We start from the raw sequence: 15,618 nt of genomic DNA, 5'->3' as shown, positions 1-15,618 counted from the left end.
TAGCCTGAATTCTGACCCTTTCCCACCCCATGCATGTGTGGTGGCAGCAGCGGTGGTGCGGTGGCCCTGGCTGATGTGTGCCCAAAATGGTGTGCAGGGCAACTAAATTACTGAATAATGCACATTTTTTTTACACGTACTACCATCAGTGTTTTTCACTGAGAAATCTTTATATATGAACTTCTAGAAACTTTTTAGGAAGATTTTTCTTATTTTATTATAAAATCAGATATACAGAGAGAGGGAGAGACAGAGAGGAAGATCTTTTCTTCCATTGATTTCCTCCCCAAGCAGCTACAATGACTGGAGCTGAGTCAATCTGAAGCCAGGAGCTCCGGTCTCCCAAATTGGTACAGGATCCCACGGCTTTGGGCTGTCCACGACTACTTTCCCAGGCCACAAGCAGGGAACTGAATGGGAAGCAAGGCCGCTGGGATTAGAACCAGCACCTATATGGGATCCCAGAGTGTGCAAGGCAAGGACTTTAGCTGCTAGGCTACCACGCTGGGCTCTCTATCAACTTTTAATCTTCTCTTAAATTCATTTGCAATTGTAAACCACTTTTGATATCTATTTCTTTGTGGACATATCTTTCAAAACACACTGGTAAAGCCAGTCAGTTGGACTCAGAGGAAAACAAGTTCATAGAACACAAGCAATCCTTGTTTTAATTATTTGTTTACCCTGTCAGTAAACAAAGCAGGCATTTGACATAAAAATGTCAAACTGCCAAAACTGACTAAATAAAATCTGAGGATTTTTGATAGAGTAAATAAGGTATTATTGTTTTTTTTAGGTGGAAGGGATCATTCATTTATTTCATGTTAAAATAGTATTTGTTTTTCTTAGCATTCATTACAAGCCAGAGTCTGTATAAATTTTCATGGTTTAAGTCTTTTCAAATTAAATTTGAAAGACCACTATTCTTTCCTATCAGAGTAAAACACATTCTAAATCCTAATAAATCTATTTCTTTAATATGTCACTTGAAGTATAATAGAGCAAACAAAAACACATAATGGGTTCCTCTTGAGAGAGAGGAAAATGTATTCACTCCTGATGAAAGATATTTCAATAATTCACTCTTGGCTTCACCACTTGATTTATATCATCTTCCCACATTAATTTGTTTTTAATTTTTTCCTGACTTCCAAGGTTTTTCTCATTTCTATGACATATATGTGACAGATGAGGTTGATGAGCTACGAAAGTGAAGATTCCAGCTCAGATGAAAGCTTGAATTATTCTACAGTCCCACCAATTCCATGCATTCGCGGATCCAAGAAGACTTGATTTAAAAGAGCTTGGTCATTTTAGAAACAAGTGATAAAATAAACAGACACCAAAAAAACATTAAAACATAATATGTTTCTGAAGTCAATACTGAATGTTTCCCCAGAGTGTATTTTCTCCATCTCAAGCCAATTTAATTGTATACTGTAGAAGTAATGACAAAGCTATTGAAGCTCTATAAAATCCATTCTTTATTCTAGAACTTAATTTTCAAAATGTATCCTTTTTATAAACTTAACTTTAATTGAGGGAATAGTGAAGACCTTATTTAACTATCATCAGTTAAAGAAGGAAGCAGAATAGATGACAGTGCATTAGGAGCAACTATTCTTAAAGATGATAGCTATTCCCGTTGCAAATATGACTGATACACTTTCATATGGAAGTTCAATTACTTCAGTTCTATTCTGTTTTCCTCCGGTCATGCTACTGAATCATTCTGCTTTATTATATCTCAGTAATGGAAATTGTATTTCCATAATATTTTTTTCTGCATGATTAGGTTGCATTAACTTATGTTAGGTAACCCCTCAATTATCCTTTAATTGCAGCCTCCACCATTTGCAATGATTTTTTTTTTTTCCTGAAGGTATGGCCTTAGCTAGAATCCTGCCATCTCACTCTACCTTCCAGAATAAGGATCATGATGCATCAGTTTCCTTGTATGTAGAATGAAACTTTGATGGAGAGGAAACAGGATTATATATTTGCAGCGCCTTCTACTGGGAATTGTGGGGAATGGGGTGCTGAAGCCGCTCCGGGAATAGGAGGGGCCATCGCAATCGGTGGCTGGCCCAGGGCCAGGAGGCGGAGTTGGTCTCACCAGCAGGTAAACAGGAAGTCACAGGGATAGGCTAATGCTCTCGCTGTGATTACTGGCCTATCACGTAGCACCAAGTGGACCCATGGGGAGAAGTGATTGGTGGAGAACTATATAAAAGTAGCTGGTAAAAGTAGGTGCGAACGACAGGGGACTGGGATGGATGGACAGACGAAAACAACAGACGGACTATGGCAGAGGGAGAAATACGGGACGTGGGAGGAAGGGTGCCGGAGAGAAAGTAGAAAAGAGGAATACAGACAGAAGCAGCAAAAGCAGGACGAAGAGATGGGGCCAAGAATGGAGAAATGCAGCCGAAAGTACGGGAGGAAATATGGGAAGAAGGGTGGCGCAAAGAGGGCTGGAGAAGCGGCAGAGGCAAGCTTAGACCAATGGGGACAGTGGAGTGGAGATAAAGATTTAAACTCAGCCGCTTTTGGCATTGAGGGTTCCGGGACGTGGGAGGAAGGGTGCCGGAGAGAAAGTAGAAAAGAGGAATACAGACAGAAGCAGCAAAAGCAGGACGAAGAGATGGGGCCAAGAATGGAGAAATGCAGCCGAAAGTACGGGAGGAAATATGGGAAGAAGGGTGGCGCAAAGAGGGCTGGAGAAGCGGCAGAGGCAAGCTTAGACCAATGGGGACAGTGGAGTGGAGATAAAGATTTAAACTCAGCCGCTTTTGGCATTGAGGGGTTCCGGTGTTTCTCGGACCCTCAAAATATGCCTCGTCTTTTTAGTGTCGCTGCTGGCCAGTGACAGGGAATTATTCATTTATTCATTGTCCACACTTGGAGCTTAGTTGAGCTTCATATGCTCTTATATACCTACATGTTTTTTCAACCCAAAGTAGAAGTGAGACAAACAGGAATTTTGCTTTTGGAGTAAGTTCAGATTATAAAATAGGCAAACATGCAATTTATCATTTATTTTCTTAAAATGCATATTTTCTCACACTATGTATATTCTTTCTTATTTTGATTATCTTACATAGTTTATATTACATGTCAATATTTACATTTTACATTTATAATTGCTTATTTTCTAGTACTATACAAATAATTCAATTTGGGAGAAAATCTTCAAGAAGAGATAAAAGGGAATATTTTGGGTAGCAAAATCCTCAGGGATAATTCAGCTTAGTATATTTAGAATTTAATATCTTTGGAGTAATCCTTGTGTGAAGAGCTCTTAGCATGTTTGAGCCTTCAGCATGTTTGCTTAAATTAAAGGATCTTGAAGTTTCATTTATAGTAAGGGATTTCAAAAACTGTTCTTGTCTAATCAGTAGCTTTCTCTCAGTTCTTTTGTGGACATGTCCATCAAACAGAAGTCACCCAGATATTTGAACTCACAAGTGGAAGACTCTGTCCAATCTGGAATATTACACAATGCCTTCAAGATGCATGCATATTGGACCCTGTGCAATGACTCAGTGGCTAAATCCTCGCCGTACAAGAGCTTGGATCCCATATGAGTGGTGGTTCATGTTCTGGCTGCTCCATTTCCCATCTGTCGCCTTGCTAATGGCCTGGAAAAACAGTAGAGGACGCCTCAAAGCCCTGGGAATCTGTACTTGCATGGGAGACCCAGAAGAGACTCCTGGCATCTAGCGTCGGGTCTGTTCAGCTCTGGCCGCTGTGGCCACTTGGGCAGTGAAACAGTAAACAGAAGATCTGACTCTGTCTGTCTGTCTTTCTTTCTTTCTTTCTTTCTGCCTTTCAAAAAAAACTTGTAAAAATGCATGTATATTGCTTAATTTCACCACTTAATTATTTCATTATATTTTTATATGGACCTACATTTTTAAATCTATCATGTATATATCTTTTTTTTTAAAGATTTATTTTTATTGCAAAGTCAGATATACAGAGAGGAGGAGAGACAGAGAGGAAGATCTTCTGTCCAATGATTCACTCCTCAAGTGAGCCGCAACGGGCCGATGCGCGCCGATCCGATACCGGGAACCTGGAACCTCTTCCGGGTCTCCCACGCGGGTGCAGTGTCCCAAGGCATTGGGCCGTCCTCGACTGCCTTCCCAGGCCACAAGCAGGGAGCTGGATGGGAAGTGGAGGTGCCGGGATTAGAACCGGCGCCCATATGGGATCCTGGGGCTTTCAAGGCGAGGACTTTAGCCACTAGGCCACGCTGCCGCGCCCATCATGTATATATCTTAAATGACAAGATTCCCTGTCAACCGACCAACACTATAGACTTACTTAGATGCATTCTGTGAAACTGTGGGTTTTCTAAACAGTTTTTAAGAAATTTATTTGTTTGAAAGTTAAAGAGAAAAAGGAGAGATGGGTCTTCCATCAGCTTTTTCATGCACCAAATGAATGCAATGGCCCAGATTGTGCCAAAGTGAAGCCTGGAGCCATTATCTTAACCCAGATTCTCCACATGGGTACCAGAGGACTATATATCTTGGCTATCTTCCGCTGCTTTTCTTAGGCCATTAGCGAGGAGGGGAATTGGATGGAGAACAATCAGCACACAAAGCAGTGCCCCTGTGAAATGCTTTACATGTTGTGCCATACACTGACCCCGGAAGAATTTGGGTGCATTTTTTTATTCAATAAAAATTGAAATTTTCCCAGTGACAAATAACCTAGTAGCTAGTGATTATCAGCATAATTTTGGTCAACACCCCTTTTTTTGTTTTTTTTTTTTTTAAAGATTTATTCATTTTATTACAGCCAGATATACACAGAGGAGAAACAGAGAGGAAGATCTTCTGTCCAATGATTCACTCCCCAAGTGAGCCGCAACGGGCCGGTGCGCGCCGATCCGATACCGGGAACCTGGAACCTCTTCCGGGTCTCCCACGCGGGTGCAGTGTCCCAAGGCATTGGGCCGTCCTCGACTGCCTTCCCAGGCCACAAGCAGGGAGCTGGATGGGAAGTGGAGGTGCCGGGATTAGAACCGGCGCCCATATGGGATCCCGGGGCTTTCAAGGCGAGGACTTTAGCCACTAGGCCACGCTGCCGGGCCCAAGGTCAACACCCCTTAACAATGCTTTCAGTTTTGTATAGTCATACTGTAATCAGCCATTTTAATTAAAGGCATTTCCCCGTGTTTTACAAAGATTTTGGTTGAAATAAAAGCCTTGTCCTAATGTTTCAATAATTTGTTATTTGTTATGTAATTTTTTTAATTGAAGAAAGCACTCATGTGCCTTGGCTACAAGGATTCTTTTCAAATGAAAATGTGATAATATATTGACCAGACTGGAATATTGTAGTTGTGATGTTAGTATTAGGTACTTACTATAAAAACGTTTTCATTAATCACAATGGAACCCTAAAACATATCTATTTTATTGAACAGAAAGTGTGAGTTGGAAAATACCACTTGCTCTAGCAAAAATGCCATTAACTATCTATACTTGCTTTTTTTTTTTTTTAAACCAATTTTTTAAATTCCAAAGTTTGGTCATGTGTTACATCCCAGTGCTGTGTGTATATGCTACATTTCACAGTTTCTGGAATGTCAACCTCAGAAAAAGCATTTGTTGAGGTGTAGGTGTTCTTACAGTACTGACAATAGTGCTTGGGATGGCTGCATCTCGTACTGGGGAACCTGCATTCTAGTCTTAGCCCTGCTTCCATTTCCAGCTTTATATTGATGCATGCCCTGGGAAGAAGCATGCAAGGTCTCAAGGACTTGACTACCTTCTTCCCGTATGGGAGACCTGAACTGAGTTCTGGGCTCATGTCTTTAGCCTGGCCTAGCTTTGATTGTTGCAAGCATTTTGGGGTCTAACCAATGCAGGAAAGTTCTTTTGTGGTCTGTTTCTATCTTTCTGGTTTTTAAAGAAAGAAAATTGAGAAAAGTATTGAAACATTCATGAACAGGAAGGACTTGGTAAGTCAGTGTGAATGTGCATATGCTAAATCTCTGTTTTCATGAAAACAAAGGCAAATAGCCAGACTTCACATACTTTTGTCATTAGAGAATCATGGAAAAGTAATGAGTAACAGCTGTGGGATTTGATATCCCTATTGCACTTTGATCAGGACAGATATCAGATTTGCAAAGATTTCAGCTCTTAAGCAGTGTGATTTCTAAAACACTTTATTATTAACTAATGCATCTCTTCCTGATGTGGCTGTAGGTACAACTCTTGTGAAGCTAACCATGTTGTATATTGACCAAAGGCATAAATGCTGCATCTTCCATCTTGGTTTAGATGGCACCAGCTCCTCCTCTAACTTAATCACGGAACAAAGTCCCTCACTAATGCTACACTTGATATAATATGTTGGTTTTGTGGCCTATTCTTCATCGAGCATGTCACCAGCAGTATTCCCCTTAGACATTTGTACATTATGAGTTTTATGAAACTTTACAGAAGACCAACCAACATGCAAGGATTCAGTTTTAGTACTTTTTATGCATGCTATTATTTTTATAATTTTTAAATTTTACATATGTTCATAAAAAGAGTCCATTGCTTCCATTTCTCCTTGTAATGATTTATTAAATACCTCTTTGAGTGTAATCACCATCTTTTTGTGCTCTTTGGGGGAGAATATATAAAAACCTAAGAAAAAGGCAAGATGAACCATGAGTGACAATAGCAATGGAAATAATTAAAATGACCAGGCAGAATTAAAATACATATCTTTACCTAATACTTTTGAATTTTTTTCCCAAGTAGGCCTTCCATGTCGAACAGAACAGATGGAGTGGATAGTCAGCTACCGTGTATAATGAATGTATCAGGCAAACTCAGTTCCTCCAGCACTGCCTTTTCTATTCACTACAATTTGCACACTCCCAAAGTAAAAGATTGTTCTGTTTAATTAAAGGCTTAAAATGACAGTTCTCTTGGGACGGCTTACATAAAAGAATTTCAGGAATCTTAATAAGACAGGGAATAGAGGAGGCTACTAAACCAGACAAAACTTGATCAAGCTACTGTGCAATCTAATGGGATGGGGAGCACAGTCCTTTGCCACCAGAATACTTGATGCATTTACCTTGTCAACACTTTTTTTTCCAATGTCATCCTAACCCATGACTTATCAAGTGATAGATGCTTATTCTATTTTTAAAGTTCCCTGGACTTATGTTAAATATCTGGATTATAGTTACAAATTCTGAAAGACATTCAGTGTATTTGGGTATTTGGAAGCAGATGACTAATGCTCTAAAGTCACTTTAACATTATATACAGATGGAAAAAACAATAATCTCAAAGAAATGCAAGACCATTCTGAAAATTTTAGTTTATTTAGTAAGAAATAAATTTGGAAATGATGAGTAACATTTTTTTAATTATTTATTATTTAACTTCATTAATAACATTGTATTATGTGACACAGTTACATAGATACTTGGGTTCTCCCCACCCCTCCCCAAACCCTCCCACCATGGTGGATTCCTCCACCTTGTTGCATAACCACAGCTCAAGTTCAGTTGAGATTCCCCCATTGCAAGCGTATACCAAACATAGAGTCCAGCATCTTATTGTCCAGTCAAGTTCAACGGCTTCTTAGGTATACCCTCTCTGGTCTGAAGACAGAGCCAGCAGAGTATCATCCCAGTCAAATGAAAGCATTTTTTAAAGCAAATGTTATGAGAATAATTTCTAAGAAGTTGGAGCCATTTCATCTGTGTAAGATAGCAATATTTTAATATTATTGTATATTCTAGGGAATTTAAAGACTATCAATATAAAGAATATCAATTGATTTATATCAAGAAACTTCAAAAAGTTTATAGATAATTTATTATGAAAAACATGTCAATTGATTTCAAAAATTTTCATCATAAAAGCTTTTTAAAAATCTGCTCTTTGGTGTCATCGTTGTGGAATATCCAGCAAGGCGGCTTGCTAAGATGCTAACATCCCATACGGGAGTCTATTCCAGCTCCAGATGCTCTTCTGAGCTAGTTGCCTGCTAATGGTCTGAGATAGCAGCAGCTGATGGCTCCATTTTGGGGGCTCACCTGGGAGCAGCTCCTGGTTCCTGGCTTCAGACCAGCCCATCAGTAGCCACTAGAGGAAAGTGAACTAGAGGAGGAAAGATCACTCTCTGCCTCTGTCCCTTTTTTTTTCTCTCTCAACTCTTTCAAATAAGTAAGTGCATTTTTAGAATTGCAACAATGGGGCCAGTGCGATAGCATAGTGGTTAAAGTACTCACCTTGCACGCACCGGGATCCATATGGGTGTCGGTTCTAATCCCTGCAGCCCTGTTTCCCATCCAGCTCCGTGCTTGTGGCCTGGGACAGCAGTCGAGGACGGCCCAAAGCCTTGGGACCCTGCACCCATGTGGGAGACCCAAAAAAGCTCCAGGCTCCTGGCTATGGATTGGCTCAGCTCCAGCAGTTGTGGCCGCTTTGGGAGTGAACCATTGGACAGAAGATCTTCCTCTCTGTCTCTCCTCCTCTCTGTATATCCGCTTTTCCAATAAAAATAATTAAATCTTTAAAACAAACCAAAAAAGAATTGCAATAATGCAAATTTGTAATTGAAATGTTTGCTTCCTTGTTTTCACGTTACTTGCATCAAAGCTAGAGTAAGATCTCCCCTTGATTAATTTACTCCTAAATGCTTGCAACAAGGACAAGTGAGCTGGGAGCCCATAACTCAATTCTGATATTCCATGTGAATAATGGGGACCGATGTACTTGCATTATCAACCACTGGTTCTAAGGATGTATGTTTGTAGGGGGTTAGATCAAAAGCAGAGTAGCCAGGCTAGAATCAGGCACGCCGGTCTGGAATGTAGGATTCAGCCACTGTGCCAAATAATCACCTCTACATTATTATTTTTTAATTCTATTCTCCTCTGAAGTTTTTTGAAGTACCCCAATAGAATGCTGTATGGGTTGTGCTAAATAATTTATTGCAATTTACCTGATCTTTAGTACCTCTTTACTTGAAGCGCTAAGTATGATCATTTGCTTGCATGTAACACAACCTGACCATAACGTAGGCAAAACTTGGAGCAATCCTAGCGTATCTCATGACATCCCAGGACACGAAGCATAGCCACACCCCGCGAGGGAGTAGAACTAAATGACCCTCAGCTAAGACGCCCAGAAACCAAACTGTCCTCATGTCTTCCTCCTTCTTTTGATCCATGTTCACTTTTCAACTCCGATTCCTTTGCATTTTTTTTTAGCAGCTGCATTTTCACTGCTTGTATAAAGCTGGTAACAGGCAGCTAAGGTACTAAGTTTATACGTGTTCTGCAGAATCCAGTTTTCAGATCTCATCTGACATGCTGGCAATTTAAAATTCCTGAAAGAATGAATCTGGCCAAATCTTAGGATTTTGTGCATTTGTATTCTCATTTAGCTGATACCACTTCAGCCAATATTTGATTTATCAGAAAGTTTTCCAAGTTACTTCATCTATACATCTCTCTGAACATCTAAAGTACAGGGATATTTGATTTGACCAATGATGTCATTATTCTACATTTTTTTCCGAAACATAAATTGTCATCTGGCATCATTAGAACTTCAGTATTTGTTTATATGTATATCCTATGCATTGCAGCCTCCTCAGAATAAATAAATATAGTAAGTTTTATAATGGTATCTTCAAATGACTTATTTATAGTTATATTTAACTCATTAATTTTGTAAAGTAATAGCTCAAAATTACATATTCAAATTTTTAGACCTAATTTACTCCATTTTATTATTTTTGCCAGATTCAATCAGATATGTTCATACAGTATTCCCCTCAAAATGTGAGGCTGGAAGAATTGCCTTTGTGAAGCACATGCCACTTGCCTAATTTCAACAAAGTCATGCACGTGACATGATATATGACTAGGTTCAGTACAAACAGGCAACAAGGGACAGCAGGAGCCCAGGTTACATTGTAAGCTGATCACTCAAGAGTCAGGAAGCCAGTGAATGGCAAATGACGACTTGTAAGCAAAGGGCTTGCAGAAGGCAACCGTTACTGCATTTTGCATACTGGAGCCACATTAATCATAGAGCCAGAAGAAGAAAGGAATAGATCTAACTCATTCTGGTCAACCTGTCTCTACTTCAGGCTGTTGTAGTCTCAGCATAATCTACAGTCCTGTTTGAAAATAACAAATGAGGAAAGGAAGAGAACTGGATGGATCCAAGGTCACCGGAGAATTGTCATGTCGTTATCCCTCTTGAAGATGCTCTTCAGAATTTCCCCTTAATAGCATTTGGGAAACAAAAAAGAACCTGCTTTCTATGGCATATGAAACATGACAGATTGTATTTTCAATCTTTGAAACTTTTGTTTTCTTTTTCTGTGTTAGGCATTCAGTTTTGATAGGACTTCTTTCCTGTCCAATGTTTTATCTTAGTGACTTTTTTAGCACAGTGTAAAATATGTGGTAATCATACAAAAAAAATTTGACAATCACCTGAAAAAGATAAGGGTAGCATAAATAACTGAAATCAGGTGTTCCATGACAAATTGAAACTTATCCTATTCTTAGTTATGAAAGTAAGCATAAATAGGTCACTGTTTACTCAGATTAAGGCTTAATTATACATTTTTCCCAAGTTGTTGATGACTCCAACAATAGAATAATTATAATAGAAAAGAGTACAGAAGAGCTTTTATAAATAAGAACTGGTTGAAAAGTAGTGTGACTACTGTGACAGCGACACAAGGACCAGTCTATTATCCTCTTTGGAATGAAAGGAAATGAGGAGTTAAAGACTTGCTTCCAAAATGATTAGCATAAAATCACATTGTTTTTGACCCAAGGTCCTGATGATAACCCATGATGTATTTTTAGAAATCACCTTATAATCTTCTTAAGTTATAATGGCAGGTCAGAATATTTTAATGGAAAGTGAACATAAAAAGGAAAATGAAGTATAATAGTGTCACATTTTAAGTCACAAAGTTGGCAATTAATATGTCACAATCTTTTCTTCTTTACCAACAGTTTTTTTCTGCCTATTCAATATCTTTCCACACTTGTATAGGCTTTGCTTCCATGATGCCCTCTTGCATCTGGCTCTCAGGGTGACATTTGGGCATTCTTTTTTTTTAAAGCAGATTTATTTATTTTTATTGGAAAGTCAGATATACAGAGAGGGGGAGAGACAGAGAAGATATTCTGTCCATTGATTACTCCCCAAGTAGCTGCAATGGCCAGAGCTGAGCCAATCCAAAGCCAGGAGCCTGGAGCCTCTTTGCGGTCTCCCACATGGGTGAAAGGTCCCAAGGCTTTGGGCCATCCTTGACTGCTTTCCCAGGCCACAAGCAGGGAGCTGGATGGGAAGTGGGACCATTGGTGTTAGAACCTGCACTCACATGGGATCCTGGTGCAGGCAAGGCAAAGACTTTAGCTGCTAGGCTAATAAGCCAGGCCCAAGTCACATAATCTTAAATAGCTTGTGGTAGCCTTTAGTCTTTTTTCTCTATAAGCATTTTGAAACTTTTAGATCTAGTTCTAATAGAAAGATTTCTCTGTTGTTAGAGAGAATTACCTTCATTAGAAAGACATTAGTCAACATTTGAGAAAAATAGATGTGGCAAAATGGAAAATACTTTTAGTAGTACTTGATATGGGACCTACTATGAGCAATAAGGAAAGGGAGATGTGGAGGATGACTTGGGCATTCTTCTTCATGCAGTTAGATGAGCAGTAAGGAAATGGCCATTCTTAGCAAGTGTGTCAGCAAATGATGGACTAAGAGTAAGATCAACCCAGAGAAGACTATGATGTGGAAAATGGGAGAGGAAACTCCTCAGACAAACACTCCACTGTTGATCGAGAGGATGCTCTGAGAGCAGAAGGGGAATTTGTACACTTTTTCTTCTGGTGGTATTCAGTAGTCCAGCTGAGTTATATAAACACATTTAGACTTGAAGAGGAAATAGACACATTAGATGGCATTCTAGAGATGGTTGAAAGTTCGAAATGTGTTTGCAGTAGATCTATTGTATCTTGCAGCACTCATAATTCTATGCAGGGAATGGAAATTTTACAAGATTTTACAACATGAATGGTTGAAATACAATATGATAGTAACAAGAGATTTAGCTAGTCCCACCGTGAGAGCTGAAGCTGACATATTCTTTGATCTGTTGAGGAAAGCAAGCCTGGCTCCTCTTTCCCCTATGAAACTGGGCTGCTTCCACAGAGGCAGGTTTTTTTTTTTTTTAAGGCAGTGGCTATCTTTAGCTTAAAGGCAATGATTGTTCAAGGGCCTTTTCCAAAGCAGAAGCATCAGTTCAATCATGATTCTTGTTAGAAAGGCAAAACATGGAGCCTTATCTCAGACCAACCAGATCAGAAATGCAGGTTTATGGACTTCTGTGTTGTAAATTTTCACAGTGAACTCAATATATGCTGGTTTTTTGAAATGTGAAGAGGCATCCAGTTACAGTTGCAGTTGCCAGTATTGGTACAAATAACAGTGTGGAATAAATGATTTGATCCTATGGAGTGGAAATGGGGAGTCGCCATTGCATCAACAAAGGTGGGCAGGAGCCACTGACTTCTGTTTTGAATTAATGATGTTGAGAACAGGTTTATTAGGAAAGGTAGAAAATTAAGGAATTGGAATATTAATTATGAAACTGTTCTGTTCCACCTATTACTTTTATCTCAACCTTGTGTCTAATACATAACACTGAGTGTTCCCTAATACGAACAACTCTTCTGAGCTGTGATCACAACAAACATTTCTGAATAAGAAGTTTTATGTTGTGATTAAGCACTAGAATAGGCTTACTGGTTCTAGTACTTAACTATAACTCACAACATGTTTCTTCCTTTCACTATGTTATAACCTGCTAATAATTAAAAGAGGAGTTCTTGAAAGTAAATTAAATTTTGTTATATAGGAATATTAATCTAAAGCAATGAACTTTTCTCTAGCTGCTTAGCACTGACATCAAGTTTTTGTTAGAATAAAATACCTAGTAATTCATTAAAGCATTCATAAGATTGTGTAAAACTGTTTTAAAGCCACATTCAATCAATTCTCTTCCAAGGCTTCTGGTTATATATACTTTTTATTGCTGAGTTTCTGCACCTTAAATTCTTATAACAGCAACCTTGAATAGAAAAATAGTCATTGCTAATGCTCTAATTAATGAACAGAGCAATTTGATGGGTCAGTCCATGAAGGTGTTGATGTTGTAAGGGGTGAGGAAGGATTCTTGAAAGTTTCTTATTATTCGGGTTTGATAGTATCCAGAAAATAGCAATCCAAGAGGAGATCTGTCAAATCACTTCGTCTTGTCTTCAAGTAGTATGAAAAGTAACTTGTCAGGCCCGGTGCGGTGGCCTAGCAGCTGAAGGCCTTCCTTTGAATGCGCCGGGATCCCATATGGGCACTGGCTCTAGTCCCAGCAGCTCCACTTTGCATCCAGCTCCCTGTTTGCGGCTTGGGAAAGCAATTGAGGATGGTCCAAAGCCTTGGGACCCTGCACCCAAGTGGCAGACCCGGAGGAGGTTCTGGTTCCTGGCTTCGGATTGGCTCTGCTCGGCCATTGCGTCTGCTTGAGGAGTGAATCATCGGAAATGAAGAGCTTCCTCTCTGTCTCTCCTCCTCTCTGTATATCTAACTTTGCAATAAAAATAAATAAAATCATTTTTAAAAACTTGTTTTTGTGGGAGTCAGTAATTTTTCTTTGGTATCTTAAGGAGAAACACTTCACAGGCAGTAGAAAGTGGATTAAGTTTAAATATCTCAGAAGAGGGAGATGTAGAATTTTGATCAATTGCAATAATTAATTAAGATTACCTAGTATCTCTTCTGGAAATAAAAAGTGTGAAACTCTCAATGGGGTTAATTTATTTTATTTTTTTAAACAATTTTATTGCAAAGTCAGATATACAGAGAGGAGGAGAGACAGAGAGGAAGATCTTCCATCTGATGATTCACTCCCCAAGTGAGCACAATGGCCGGTACTATGCATATCCGAAGCCAGGAGCCAGGAATTTCTCCCAGGTCTCCCAAATTGGTGCAGGGTCCCCAGGTTTTGGGCCGTCCTCAAATGCTTTCCCAGGCCACAAGACAGGAGCTGGATGGGATGGGAAGCGGAGCTGCCGGGATTAGAACCAGCACCCATATGGGATCCCAGCGTGTTCAAGGCGAGGACTTTAGCCACTAGGCCACGTTGCCTGCCCCAACAGTTAAATTAAACTAAGGTAAAAAGAACAAACACCAACAAGGAAAAGAGTTACAACGTAGTCATATACATTTAAATTTGTGATATTATCTCTAGTTTTCCAAAGACACATTCTCCTATCTGGATCTCAGATTTGGCAGATGAGGCTGAGTTAGCCATTCGTTCTGAGTTGATTAAGTGTCAGTACTCCTAGTTGTTCTAAATTTTTCATGAAATTAGTGGTATATTGAAGGGATATGACATAAGATAGAAAGCCAGACCTATCAGTGTTCTGTGATTCTTACAACATATAAGAGAAAGCTTTGCTTAGCAGCTTGCAACAGTTTTGATTGACAGTGATACTTTGAGGAATATACTAACAGCAAAGGAAAGTGATTATGGATTTCTTCAGTAGGTTAAAATGGGTATCAATTATTTCCATGAAGTTGATTTTATGATATACTTTTCTTTTTTATTGAAAATTTGAGGTTTGTTTCTTTGTATTTCTAATTCATTTTTTCCAGAACATTCCTGTGTATATGATTTTTAAATGAGAAAAGTATGTATACTTATCTTGAACCACATGATGATTAGAAAAACATCTTTAAATGGCTTATTTGAGTTGTTGACATATACATTACCTCATATACTGATTTGTGGGCTTTTGTTGGGGGGTGGTGAGGGTGAGAATAGTGAGAATGATACTCCTATTTATGCTCAAGAACACATTGTGATTACCGCCTTTAGCTATAGACACATTGTACAATACATCTTTTGAACCCAGTCCTCCCATCTGAGATTATACTTTGATCAACATCTCCTTAACTCTTCACATTGTCACCTATGACTCTAGTAGCCACCACTGAAAGTATTGTTTATTTTTTAGTAACGAATTCATTTTTAAGATTCTACATGAATAGATTGTGTTACATTTTTTCTCTGTGTGTGAATATAGACTCACAGTTCTCTAGTTCTTTGGATCTTATTAAAATTGAAGAAGTTTCCTATTTTTTCCAGACCACATTTACTTATTTATTAGAAAGGTAGAGTTACTGAGACAGAGAGAGGAAGAGAGAGAGAGAGAGAGAGAGAGAGAGAGAGAGAAGTCCTTCTGCTGGCTCACCCCTCAAATGGCCACAACAGCCAGACTAGAGTGTTGTGAAGCCAGGAGGCAGGAGCTTCTTCAGGGTCACCCACAAGATTACAAGAGCCGAGCCACTCAGACCATCCTCCTCTGCTCTACAAGACATATTAGCAGGGAGCTGGATTAGAAGTGGAGCAGCCAGAACACGAACGAATAGTGTCTTTACCTGCTCCAAAACAGCACTGACCTTGGGATCTCCACATTTTTAAAAGGCTGAATAGTGCAGATGTTTCTTCCAGAGGCTAATTCCATTTCTTCTGGTTACATACCTG

The sequence above is a fragment of the Ochotona princeps genome, chromosome 3, assembly GCF_030435755.1.
Source record: "Ochotona princeps isolate mOchPri1 chromosome 3, mOchPri1.hap1, whole genome shotgun sequence".
NCBI classification, from domain to species: domain Eukaryota; kingdom Metazoa; phylum Chordata; class Mammalia; order Lagomorpha; family Ochotonidae; genus Ochotona; species Ochotona princeps.
This window is presented reverse-complemented; position numbering follows the sequence as displayed.